The sequence below is a fragment of the Sebastes fasciatus genome, chromosome 8 (genome assembly GCF_043250625.1).
Source record: "Sebastes fasciatus isolate fSebFas1 chromosome 8, fSebFas1.pri, whole genome shotgun sequence".
In the NCBI taxonomy this organism is placed as follows: domain Eukaryota; kingdom Metazoa; phylum Chordata; class Actinopteri; order Perciformes; family Sebastidae; genus Sebastes; species Sebastes fasciatus.
Genome location: NC_133802.1, coordinates 16,395,897 through 16,410,150, shown reverse-complemented (window position 1 = coordinate 16,410,150; position 14,254 = coordinate 16,395,897).

Here is a 14,254-nt window from a genome sequence, read left to right as displayed (position 1 = left end):
AGCGGACTACTTGATAAGCAAATTATTTAAACGGTGTTTATATAGGAATGATTCTGTCCCAAGCTTTTTTATCCATACAAGCGGTTCATCACTGTAACCATGATCACTATATGCAGTTTCCACTGTATTTATCAGTTAACAATTATCGTATCAGTCTATGAGAGCATGTGTGGAGAGCGTGATGTAGGGTGTCGCACGGTGTGTGAAAGTGACCGATCAGGGACTTTCAGGAATGTAACCAGGAAGAGCACAAATACCAATAAACTGATCACACCGTTAAAAACACCCTGATTAGCTTATGATACACAGAAAGGGTATCGGGAATGTGAAACCTGACCTTGTTTAACCCTTAAAAAATTGGGTGCCTGGAGAAAATGTAACACCTCGCCATATTACAGTTTCAGATTCTACGGTGGCCCACAGAGCTCACAAGACTGTAGAGGCTGATTCATCCATTGAGAAAAAAGGTAACCGAGCTTGTAAAGGCACAGTGACTCTGTGGAGGGAACCCAAGCCAAAGATGCAGAATCTTTGACTTTAATTTGTGCGGACAAACGGAAGCACACAAACTGAGAAAGAGAGTCAAGCACATGGCAGTGAGACACAAACCCGTGATTCCTGCCTACACACACACACACACACACACACACACACACACTCAGTGGTGACAAGGACTCTGTGAGGCAATGTCACAATGTGTGTGTGTGTTTTGTGCCTTTGTTATATACTGTATATGTATGTGCATGAGTTTGGATGAGCACATGCGCATGAGCACATTTGGATGTGTGTGTGTGTGTGTGTGTGTGTGTGTGTGTGTAAGTGACTCACCCCGTGTCAGTTACTCCTCTACTAAAGTGTCCTTTCCTTTTTTACTTCACACCTCTCCAGTTTGCTATTTTTGGGCCATGTTAGCAGAACTAGTAGTATCCAGCACACCCACACACACACACACACACACACATACACACACACACACACACTACAACATGCAAAGCCCACTGGGAGTGTTTTGGAAGAGCGAGAGAGGAGACGTGCATCTTTTATGGTGCGCTGGTGTACAGGAGATGATTCGGTGGAGCAGACAGAAATATCCAGGGTTACTCGCAAAGTGAAAAATATCGTATTGCATAAGATGGTGAAAGGACCTGACCACGTAAATGCAACAGTAGCTCTCTCCCACAAAGGCACGCACACACACTCACTCACACACAAGCATGAGCTCACATAGACACTCACGCACACACACGGTGATGTCCTAATAGTGTCCTGCAGGCAGGCGGGCAGAGGCGGGCCGGGGTAGAGAAACTGGAGCTGAGGCAGAGTGCTGACTCAGGGAACAACCAGTGAGAGAGAGAGGGAGTGTGTGTGTGTGTGTGTGTGTGTGTGTGTGTGTGTGAGTGAGTGTGTGAGAGAGAGAGAGAGAGAGAGAGAGAGAGAGAGAGGGGACATTGTGCTACACAGAGGCCTCACGACTTGCATGTGCCAACCAGAGTGTCCCGACCACCGCTCTGAGCACTTTACGTCGTTTTACCCTCCACCTTGAGGTTAAGGCCAAAAGCTGCCGTGACAGCAGAACAAAAACCAAAGTCTTACTCTTGTAAGAACTCCATTGAGAAAAAGGAGAAGTAAAAAGAAGAAGTCTACCTCTTTCTGTACTTTTAGTTGTATTATTTCATTTGTTCTCCTGAGTCAGTGCTGTGACAAACATTCACAGAAGTCAGAAGCGGGAAGAAACACGGGCGGTCAGATGATCAGATAGATTACTCCAAATTCAGCCTGTTTGAAAAAGAGTGAATGATGAAATTATTGCCAACAGGGCTGCAGTCTAACTATTATTTTCATTATTAATGAATTTATTTTTTTTATTATCATTTAAGTGCATGAAATATTCAAAAAATAGTGAAAAATACAATTTCCCAAAGCCTGAAGTGGCGTCTTCAAACGTCTGGTTTTGTCCGACCAACAGTCCAAAACTCAGAGATACTCAGTTTACTATCGTAGATGACAAAGAAAAGTAGCAAGTCCTCACTGGAGAACCTGAAACCAGCGACTGTGTGGCATTGTTATCTCGCCGAGGAGTTTATGTTTTCAGTTGGGTTTGTTTTTTAACATTGCAACATACGGCATAGCCTTGGTGCTCTCCGAGTGCCCTTCTACTTTTCACTACTTTTGCTTGAAAAATGACTGCAACAATTAATCGATTATAGAATTAGTTGACAATTATTTTCTAGCAACTCATTGATTAATCAACTAATCGTTTCAGCCCTACTTGTAAACATGTGCAGGCTGTTCTCAGACACCGTTCGTAGCTATATCTACAAAAACGTAATGCACTGTAATTCTTATATATCCCACAAAAATCAAGAGCTACAAACGCCGCTTAGGGAGGAGGTTGGGGTGGATGAGTGGGGCAAAAAGCACTGGACTTTTTGCCCAGGAGACTGGTGTTTGTACCCCGTGTGAAACCAGAAGTCAACGTTGGTTTATTTGTCACGTAACGTCCGTACTTAAGTTACGCCACGTCCAGTTATTTTAACCCAAACCACGATCTTTTCCTAAACCTAACTTAGTAGTTTTATTGCCTAAACTTGTGAAAACAGAAGTTTATTTTGAAAAGACTGGAGCCAAAACTGACATGTGCGTCGCGTTGCTGTTCATTCGTAGGAAAACTCACGAAAAATGAGGAATAACTTTTCGTAAGATATCATACAAACCGTTGTATGAGGACATGTGAAAGGCCGATTTGGACCTTGCATACTTGGGACACATTTTTTCTGTTTCCACGTGTGATTATTTGTGGTACGTTCACTTTCGATTTTATGTCCAAAAAAGTTGTTCTTCTTAACTGTTCGTCTGAGCGCTCATGTTTCTTGCCCCATCTGACTTTGCTGGAGCAAAATTTCCATGCTCCCACATATCTTATTTATTACTCTGGTGTGTAAAATTGTAATAAACCGGAATAATCCTTTAATTCTTGGCAGCATCTGAACAGTCAGTGCGTCTCTGGTATTCATGCACATGTTTAAGTGTGTGTGCATGACCATGAGGTGTGGGTATGCGAGTGTGTAATACGATGTATATAGACTGTGCTCTAAACAGAAGAGCAGCAAGTCAGCAACATCCAGGTGGTTTTGGTTTACCCTCACATTTCACTCCCCCCATTTCTCTCTCTCTCTCTCTCCCTCCCTCCCTTCCTCGTCCCCTTGTTGTCTCCCTCTGTCTTTCCTGCTTCATTATTTGTCCTTTCTCACTGGCTAAAAATACTCGCTGCCCTGTCACTATAACAGATCACCTCAGAGGAAATTTGCTGCCAGCAGTGGACAGTGTTTGATGCAGCAGCAACGCCACCCACTACACACACACACACACACACACACATACTGAACACACACATACCACGAGCCTTGGATCATAATAGTGTCAGTGGATTAGTATTTGCGACTGTGGGCTGAAAGTGTGTTTGTGTGCGTGTTAGACAAACAGGTGCAGTAACCTCATGAGGCTGACGGAGCTGTTGGAGAGTTGACAACGTAGGTGCAATAGTTACATTAGGTCACGGCAGCCGGAGAGCTGGAATAACAGATACTATCTCACTTACACACACAGACGGGGTGGCACCTGCGCTCTGCTGTTCAAAATAACAGGAATATATTGTGTGAGAGAACTACTGCAGACAAAGAAAATATGTGCGAGCGAATGTCCACAAGGCTTACGTGTGAAAATGGGTTTTTTTTTAATGCAGGAGAGAGAAAGCGAAGGAGCGAGTGCGAAAGAGAGAGCGGGGTTGACAGGCCACTCTTGTGACTTGTAAGAAAATTAAATAAACAACAACTTCTCACTCCTGCTTTCACACTTGATGTGCAACTCAAACCGAGTCTGTCGGAGATGGCGTAAGGTGTCACTGTTTAGTGCTCAGGAGAATTTTTCCTTCGTGTCTCCTGTTCCCATGGCAACTGAGCGGGCGACCTGCGGTGACCCCGGAGGACTGGAGGGGGACGGAGGTGAAGCTGTCATTTAGCACAGGCCAGTGGACGGATATTATTGCATTCATCATTTCTCGCAGGTCACCCTGCTGAGGTCGATAAAGACGTTTCTCCACGGATCAAATTATCCTTAAGAACGCCGCGCATGAACACGTTTGTAAACGTAATCCGACCATATTTGTTTATGTTTCGTTGCGTTTGTTATATATTTGTTCTTGCATTCAGGGCTGCCTCCCTCTTTCTTTTTCTTTCTTTCTCTCCATCTCTCTCTCTTGTTGTGTGTGTGTGTGTGTGTGTGTGTGTGTTAGTGTTAGTGTGTAAAAGCATGCACCACAGCCCTGCTACCTGTATTTCAACAGGCCCTGTTGTCTCATTATCAGAGTGACATTTGTGCAGTCCTGCGGAGCCATCTGGATGCGTCCCACACACATGTGAGAGAAACCAGCCTGGGTTTGGATCTGACTCACATCAAACAGCCTCTCTGCCCACACACACACACACACACACACACACACACACTAACACACACACACACACACACACACACACACACACAAACTTAACACATAAACACCAAATACAGACAGCACAAATAGAGCAGTTTCCAGAAGCCAATATCTGACATTTAACGAATAGTGAGGTGACAGAGAGATTGATACAAATTTTCCAACTGTCACTTTACATCTTCATACTTAATCTTTCCAGTCAAAACAACGGAGGCTCATTGGTATATATATATATATATATATTTATATATACGAAACTAGAAAACCTAATGACTCCATTGGTACCAACCATGTCATACTAGCTTGTCGTGAAGGAGGCTAAATAATGCTGATTTCCAATAATAAATATATACATACATTTGCAATTAAAATTTCGATTACAATTTTAAATTAACTATAGACAATCATGCAATTAATTGCGATTAAATATTTTAAACAATAGACAGGTCTAATATATATATATATATATATATATATATAGGGGGCTGCAAGATATTACAAAAAATCGAATTATTTTGATTATTATTTTGATATTGCAATTGCAATATGATTTGCGATATTAGAGGGAATAATTACCTTTACATCATTATTATTATTTTCATTGAAAAACATATTAAGATTATAATGGTGTGATTTTTCGCACAAATTTGTACCAAATATGTTTTCTCAATTCTGTAGAGTATGATGTGTAGGCCAGGATATCTCTACAGCACGATAATATTTAATTTAAAATCGTATTTTGACACACATTTTGCCTTAAACAAATATAGCAATTTTAACAAATACTGCGATTTGAAAATTGCAGTGGGCCATATTGCGATTCTTATCAAATTTTGGATTAATGTGCAGCCCTAATATATATATATTTATGGAAAGATGCAGAGAAAGCACAGACAGTAGTGTACTTTCTACTACTTATGTTAATCTCAGTGATGTGCGTAAACTCAAATGTGTTTGCATGTATGGGACAGCCCCACAACGAATGCAAATGGGTATATAAGTACCACAGGTTGGAGTTGTGAAACTGTCTCTATGGCTCAGTTGCACAGAGAGAAGATAAACAGCAACCTGAGGTTGTGGGGCTGCTTGATTGTCCAGGAAAGTCCCAAAAATTAAATATGTGATCAAAGCGATCGCTTTACTCTTAGTTTCGACAAGATAAAAGCACTGTATGATAAATAACATTATATCGAAAGGAACAAGGGATCAATCAGAGATTACTGAAGATGGCACAATGAGCAACTTCTACAAATAACTGCTGAAGAATGCGCAATCAGCAACAAAGGATGTCAATGAAAAAGCCATTTTTGCATTGAAGGTAGGGTCGGTAATCTTGAGAAACAAGCAAGCGGATATTTGATTTTATAAATGAGCTAACCTAAAAACCCAGCCCAGTGTTGCCAACTCTATTCCAATGAAAGTAGCTGCTGACTAGCTCCAAAAGGCGATAAATCTAGCGATTAAGTCGCCAAGTCTGCAACACAGTCCGTCCATTCAGGCCTCCCTCCAAAGCCACTCCCACAAAATTATCATTATGAATGTAAACAACAAACATGGCTATTGTTAGTACTCACAGCTGTCATGCTAGCAGCTTGTGGAAGGCTCCGATGACGCACAATGAGTGCACGGGCAGAGTGCAGGTAGGCAGGCAGGTCGTCCAGTCATTTCATTCGGGCCAAATGAAATGATTGGACGGGTTTATTCCAGTCCTGCGACAGCCACAGATTTTTGTCAGAGCATTTGATTTATTGATTGCTGTGGGGATTTAATGAGAATTTCATCTAATATAAAAATAATAATAATTTGAACAACACTACCAACCCTACCATTAATACATCATGTTATTCTTAATTCCTAGAATCACCGCTAAATCAACTCAGAAAATCTGTTTTTAGCATAACGTGTAAAATAATTACTAGGAGTGAAAAAGGGCAGACAACGGGCCCATGAGACTCAGAGGAGATGTGTGAAGACTGTGTTAATTCTACAATGCTGCATCTGGACCAATTTTATATCCTGGTTTCGGAGCAAGCTGTAACCTACTGAGGGGACGCTATGACTGTTGCTCGACATTTGTGAAAAGACCAAATGCAGTTTCGCTATGACTGTTTCAGCTCAGCGAACCATAGGAAAGCACTCACAAGTGAGCCAAGGGACCTCAAAGTTAGCATAGTGAGTCATTATCAAATAAATGCTATTGGTGTGGTGTGAAAAAAGGTGCATGCACACTTAAGCGTTTTCTCTCTCTACGCAGGATTCTGGGCCCTCGAGAGTCCGTTTCCTGAGTGGCTCTGTGCATGCACGTTGCCGAATGCCACTGGGATGTTCATTGACATGCTAAAGCTCAGCTGCATGCAAGGTAGGCCTCGCTCTATCCCCTTCATCTCGCTCTCTTTCCCCTCTCTCATCTATAATTGATTGCTCCCACTGTACCAACTTCATTTGCTGGCTGTGAATAATGAATGAGACACAGAGTGGAGGCGCTTTTTCTTCTCCGCTGGTTTGATACCCGATTAGCCGTTTACAGTGTATCTGTGCTATCCGTGACCAGGCCTGGGGTTCCCAACGTGTGCCACTGAGTGAAGAAGCGCTGCCAAGAAAAGGCTGCTTCGCCTCGGGGAGAAAATGCATGACAGCGTAAAAAAAAAAAGATGGAATCAATCCCGTTGATTAGCATTATTTAAGACCAACAAACAACCAAGCAACAGGCATGTGTGAAAGCAGCAAGCGTGTTTTAATACATGATTCAAGCATGTGAGGCGGTTGGGTTGTTGCATGGAAATGAAACCCGCGGCTTATGGTGAGTGCATAATTCCCATTACGGCAATCTCAGTGAGCATCTTCACAACACGCACACGTTCGCACACTTTCCAATACACATGCGAACCCACACGCACAGAGACAAACTGTTCTCTTGCCGCAGTGAGATGTGCTCTTTTGAGGTGCATGCCATGTGATGCACATTCCGCTTACCTCCTCTACACAGCTCAATGGACTCTCAAGCTGTGTCCAACACGCACACTCACTCACTCACTCACTCACACTCAACTCACACATAACCAGGATTATTAATAGCGTGTTTCAGTTCCACAATGCGCCGGAGAAGTGCAAGCGAAGCAGTTCTGAACTCCGGGGCCAAAGATGACGTACTGTTTTTTCTTTTAGGGGGGGGGTAAAGTTACATCAACTAGAGACTCAAAACGGCGCTTCACACTTCCTGGAAAAGCTGACTTGAGTGGCGTGTCCTCCCCCCCACCCCACCCCCAGCTGCTCCTGTACCTTCCTCCCTTACTATCCCAGGCACATGCCCACACACACACACAAACACATATCCTCATTCATGAAAAAAACAGGAGATTTGCTGACACAGACATGCACGCAAACACATAAAAGAGCCACATTGTTCGCAGTCTGCTGTTGGTAGAAAGTTGTAACTGACAGAAGGGGCTCGATGTGGGCAGCAGAGGGCTGACGACACAGCAGCTGTTGGACTTTCTGCAACCTGGTGGGATGAGTGTGTGTGTTTGTGTCTGGAAGGACATTGATGGCGATGAGATGAGGAGGATGATGAGGAGGAGGAAGAGGATAGCAGTGAGGAGAAGGTGGAGGTTGAATATGAGGAGGATGATCTCTATGGTGATTCCATCTTCAGCTTCAATACAAGTGAAATGCTTAAAGCTAGGGTTGGTAATCTTTAAGGCCCTGACACACCCGACTGTCGGCCATTTGTGGGCCGTCGGTGAGATTGGCTCTGATTGGCTGTTCAGCTTAAACGAAACAGTGCACGAGAAGAGAAACGGAAGAGGGGAAAGCAAGCAAATGAGTAAAGTCACACAGAAGGCTCTTCTCATTTTTTATCTTCATCTCATCCGATCACTCCAATACACAGATATTTTCACCTCGACATGGCCATCTGGAATGAAGCTAAGTGGTGAGTGAGAGTGGTGTGAAAATGGTTGGCAAACGCCACTTTATTTCATATATGTATCATAACAACGGCTTGTATATCCGTAGTCCTCGGTCTTCCGTTTTCCGTTTTTGAATGACGCGTACAGACTACCGCCACCTGCTGGTGTGGAGAGTTATTTCCTCTCATGCAGGCACAGAATGTACATGGTAGTTGGCCATTGGCTGCAGTCTTTTGCGGTGTGTCAGAGTGCAACTTTTTGGCCAAAACAAAGATGACGTGCGGCAACGCAACAGTCGGCCTTCGTCGCCTCTAGTTCTTTGATGTTGGTTTGGTGTGTCTGGGCCTTAAGAAATTAGCAAGAGTACACTAAATTAAAAATATTATCCAACCTAAAAACCCAGCCCAATGTTGCCAACTATTTTCCAATGAAAGTAGCTAGCAGCACTAGCTCCAAAAGTTGGTAAATCTAGCGAGAAAGTCGCCAAGTTGGCAACACTGACAGTCTGTTGCTTCAGGCCTCCCTCTAAAGCCAATTTCCCCAAAATTATCGTTATGAATGTAAACAAAGAACAGCTTGTGGAAGACTCTGGTGATGTGCAATGAGTGCACGGATAGAGTGTTCGCAGGTAGGCAGGTAGACAGGCCGTCCAATCATTTCATTTTGGCCGAATGGACGGACCAGATGTTTTTCTCTGTTTTTTTGTCAGAGCATTTGATTTATTGATTGTTGTCTGGATGTAAAGAGAATTTCAACAGATACAACAAAAAATGTATTTGAAGAAGATTACCAGACCTAGCTTTAACTGTCTGAAAAGCACCCACATCCATTGATTTCCAGTCGCATCCCTCCTTCCTCTCCTCCTGCTGTCACCTCCGTCTCTTCTGTCTGTCTCTTTCTCTGGCCACACATCTGCAAACACCAAAAGAGACAACCCTAACACAGAGAGAGACCCTGAGTGTCTGTCTGAACCTTATAGAGTTGGAGACTGTCTGAGTCTGAATAAGTCTTGATCTGCAGAGGTAGATACACAGAGGCACAGTTATAAAGAGAGGCGGAGGAAGGGTTGCGAGATGGAAAAGACGAAGAACACAAGAGAGCGTGAGTGCGTGAGAAAGAGATGTACTGTAGGGAGCTGCAGGGAGAAAGTAAGAGAGAGACGGAGGGAGAATAGATGAGCATGAGAGTGTGTGAGAGAGATAAATAGAGACAGAGCGAGCAGGAGGAGGGGGAGAGTGTAAACAGCAGAAGGTTCACTGGGTTCAGTGTGCAGTAGAGGAGCTGAAAGACGGGCATCAGAACTCGAAGCCCAGGGGGCTGGATAGTGGTGCGTGACTCACATACTCATGCATATATTCACGCACACGCACACGCACACAAATGCTTATTTCCAAACATTTATTACACACACAAAGCAGGGAGACATGAATAATAGAGCCATTTGAAAAAGTGTGACATATTGACACCTTTTTTGATCTATTTATTACAGTACCACCCAAAAAAAATATTCTTACAAGTTAGTTGTTAAATAGATTAAAATATTTTCAGGAAATTGCTTCATGGTAGCATTCAGCATTCACAGATTTAATCACTGTTACGTAAGTAAACACCTTTCTATAATGGACTATGCTGTGGTTTTTGTTGTGTTGACTGTGAAAAACATTATATCACACACGCACAGTCTGACATTTGACAAGAAACAAACTATAGTTGGCCTTTATATTTGCAGGTCACCGTAACCATTTTACTGTGCGGTTTTCTTTTTTTTTCTTTTTTAATCTGACAATGACTAATATCCACAAGATTAGTTCACTGCTGTATATCAGTGGCACGGCTCAGCATGACGAGTCAAACCGATACTGTCAGTCACCCAGCCAGAGCAGCCTGTTTTCTCCACATGAGTCACTAGATCTCATTTAGACACTGAAAAACAGTGCACACACTACACATCACAAGCCATCGTGTTAACCCAATACTGATCCTGATCCAGTTTGTCCACAGAGACGCGTAACACAATCAAAGACTGTGTGACTATTTCAAATTTCAGACCTTATTGAGTGAACATCCAGAGAGAGCAGAAAGATGACACACACACACCGAGACGTGACATGTTATTACAGATCCTGGTGCCGTCAGAAAGTTTTAATGACATAACAGGTAGATATACAGTAACGGAGAGCATGGAACGCCGTGGTTATATTTATAAAGCATTGCCGCTTTCAAAGAGGCTGTCACTCACGATGTTGCATTCTTTACAAAGTCAGGCGAGACGGAGCTCTGTTTCACACAAAAGGTTGTGCATCTCGCAGCTGAAGGAAGCACAATCCTAACAACTTTCTTGTCTCACAAGGGCTGGCTAATTAACACCTTGACAAAGCTGCGTGCTCCGCTCTCTGAGAACAAAGGCACCGCTACTGTCGCCTCTCCGTCCTGCCACATTTAGCAAACAGCACCTAGATACTGTCTAACAGGGAGGCTCAGAGGCACAAGTTGGAACACTGGCAGGCAGGTGTGCACACTCGTGCGTTTGGCACTTGGATGTCTGTTGCCATGGTGACCCGCAGAATATCCCCACACAGCCTGTGATATTTTTAATAAAGTTTGAGGGCTTTGACTTCACTGTCTGGTGAGGCCGTGAAGATGTGAAGTGAAGATGTGAACTTTTTTTTCTTGTCTGTCACTGAGGCTTAGCTGTGTGTTGTTCACACAGCAGCTTATGTCAGCAGCGGGCTTACTGTGCATTGCTCAACCAAAGTGTAACGTGATGGCAAAGGGAATACTAACTATAGTGCCCATGAATAGTGTGTGTGTAGTGTGTGTCAGTGAGGCTGTCCTCATGTGTGTGTGTGTGTGCATGCGCAAATGTGTATATTTACCACAGTATGACTCACGAGCCACATCAGAGACTGTGCTGCAGAAAAATTGAGACAACACAGTTTCAAAGAGGAAGCCAGCACTGATAGAAGCTGAAAGAGCAACAGGCACAACACACACACACACACACACACACACACTTGCATACAATAACACAGTGTAACAGTCACTGGAAATCCCCTTTTGTTCACCTGAATGAATTAAACCCGGGAGTATCTGAACCCTGAAAAAGAAATTTGAAACGCGATCATGATTGGGTTTCATTTCCCAAAGAAACATCTCATCCAAAGCACACACTTAATGTGTTGTTGGTCATGATAACAACAAATCTGAAAAAACACTTGATCTTTCTGACATTGGCTTATGATTCTTATTTATGGCATTTGTGTTGCGAAAAAACGTGTTTGTTGAGGGAATCGTTATGCCTTTTATAGTTACAGTAACTGCACAGAGCAGGTTCTCCTTTAGTGTGAACTGTAATACACAATCTTCATCAGCAGATGTCACTATTGACTCACCAATGAGGCTCAGATAAGGAAGCTTTGAGATTTACTGTAATACATGAGCATATGCAAGGACAGGGAAAATATTTTCTCTCATGTCAGTCGTCACCTCAGTTCATGGATGATCACAGAATAGAAACAGAACAGATCCATGAATCATTTCACATTACATTTCTATATATTCCTTGCGCATAGTCTGCGATGGGTTTTCCATGACATTAGTGGTTAGACTGGAGCAGCCTCCTGCAGCTGAAGTGTGATGTAACTGGCAGTTAGAAGCCTCTTATTAAGGGGAGGGGGAGTCGGGGCCTGCAAGAATCCATGCTGCTAAGTGCCCATTAACCCCCCATATGTGACAGTTATAGTGTGCGTTTGCATCACTGTGTGTATCGGTATGTGTGCATTGCGTGTCCGTATGTGTGCCTAATTACATGTTAGCACATGCTTATTTATGCAGTTGTTCACACTTGCATTACGAAACCTCTTTATCAAAGGCAACAAGAAGAATCAGTTTGATGTCATTCTTTTTATTGATTTTTAACAAATGACATGCAACCACAAATCTCTGCAAACGTACTCGATAGTATAAAAGATCCTGGGTGGAAATATCAGAGACCTTCTGCTGCTATTAATACATAATTAATGACGTACTTTCTAATAAGCCTTCTAGCCTAAATGTTATCAAGTCATTAATTAAGGGCAATGGGTTCCTCACCTTTTAATTAGCTGTCAGGTCTGCAGATGTAAATGTTAACAAGTCGTGTGGATGCTCTGCTGCTCTTTTCCAGAATGTAAGTGGCATCACTGTCCATGAGACAGGTCCTTATAATGAATTAAATGCTAGATGAAAAGATAAAGCAATGCTATAGAGGAGAATTTACACCAGCAAAATGGATTTTCCACAACCTAATCAATCATCTATCAAAATATATTGATACCTTATTATTAATCCATTAAAGCTGCAGTCGGTAACTTTGAGCAAATATGATAAAACGTTATTTTTAGAAAACTGCCCCTGTCCTGACAATAGTGCATGAGACAGGTAATCTGTGAAAAGATCATGTTCCTCTGCCTCCTTTTAGCGCTCTTATTGGCATTTACAAGTTTCTACCGCACCCAAAGAAAAACAACCAATCACAGCCGAGCAACGCTGATCAAATATGAATCAATATTCTGTTACTGTGATGCCTGTTTCTGGCCTCAAATGGTTTCAGAAACATCTTGTAGTGTGTTACATGAGAAAGTTTGCTCCGGTCGGTGGGCGGAGCTTGGTTTTAGGTGACAGTACAGTACACTACAAGATGTTTCTGAAAACATTTAAGGTGAGAAATAGGCATCACAGTAACAGAATCTTTATTCAAATTTGATCAACGCTGCCTAGTTCGATAGTTTGATCAGAGTTTGCGAGTTTCGCGAGCAGTGATTGACAGCTGTGTGAGAGACAGCTCGGCTCTGACTGGTTGTTTTCCTTCAAGCTCGTTGAAAATCTTGCAAATGCCATTAGGATCGCTCGGAGGAGGCAGAGGAGCATGATTTTTTTCACAGATTATCTGTCTCATGCACTACTGTCAGGATATAGTGACCGTTTTATAAAAATATTTTTTATCACATTTGCTCAAAATTACAGACTGCATTTTTAAGGAATAATTTGCGAACAATTAAAGGGGAACCTAAATGATTTTACACATTAATCAGCTTACGTATCATGGAGAAATCTCAGCCTGTGAAAAGAGTTGTATAATGGAGGAGTTGAATTATGGGAAGTGTAGGATCCAGTGTTTTGCTCCCCCCTCAGGATGAATCCTAATGACTTTGGTGATCCTATTACTATTAAATAGATTGCTGTAATGGATTGCTATTCAAGGTCCCTAGAGAATACATTTTAAAAACGTTGGTGATTTCCTGACCTTTAGTCTGATGCCACGATCAGGCAAAAGATTTCAATGAAATTCCCATCAGCCTCAGCTGTACTTGCACGTGTTTAGTGGCAATTAGCAAATGCTAGCATTCTATGAGGCTAAACTAAGATGGTAAACATTGTTAACATTATGTTTGCATATGCGCATTTTGGCGCTTTTATCCAGCCACGGCAACGTCGTTCCACAAAAAAGATTTTAATAAATTTTCATCGCAAAGGTCTCAAGATTATAAAGACCAAATTTGAAGTCAATCAGGTTAAAACTCTAGGAGGAGTTTGTCAAAGTATACAGTGCCTGGAAATGACAACAAATCACCATAAAATCAGTTAATTCAAAATTGGAGTTTAGTGTATACCTCCAAAAGGCTTTTTTGTACATGATACATATTCATACCAAATTCCATAGGATTACCAGTTTTCATGCGTGTGCCAGGTTTTGTGAGCACCTTAATTAATTAATTAATTACGGCAATTAATTAGCGTAAATATTATTATTATTATTATTATTATTAATAATAATAATTATAATGATAATAATAATAATAATAATAATAATAAACTT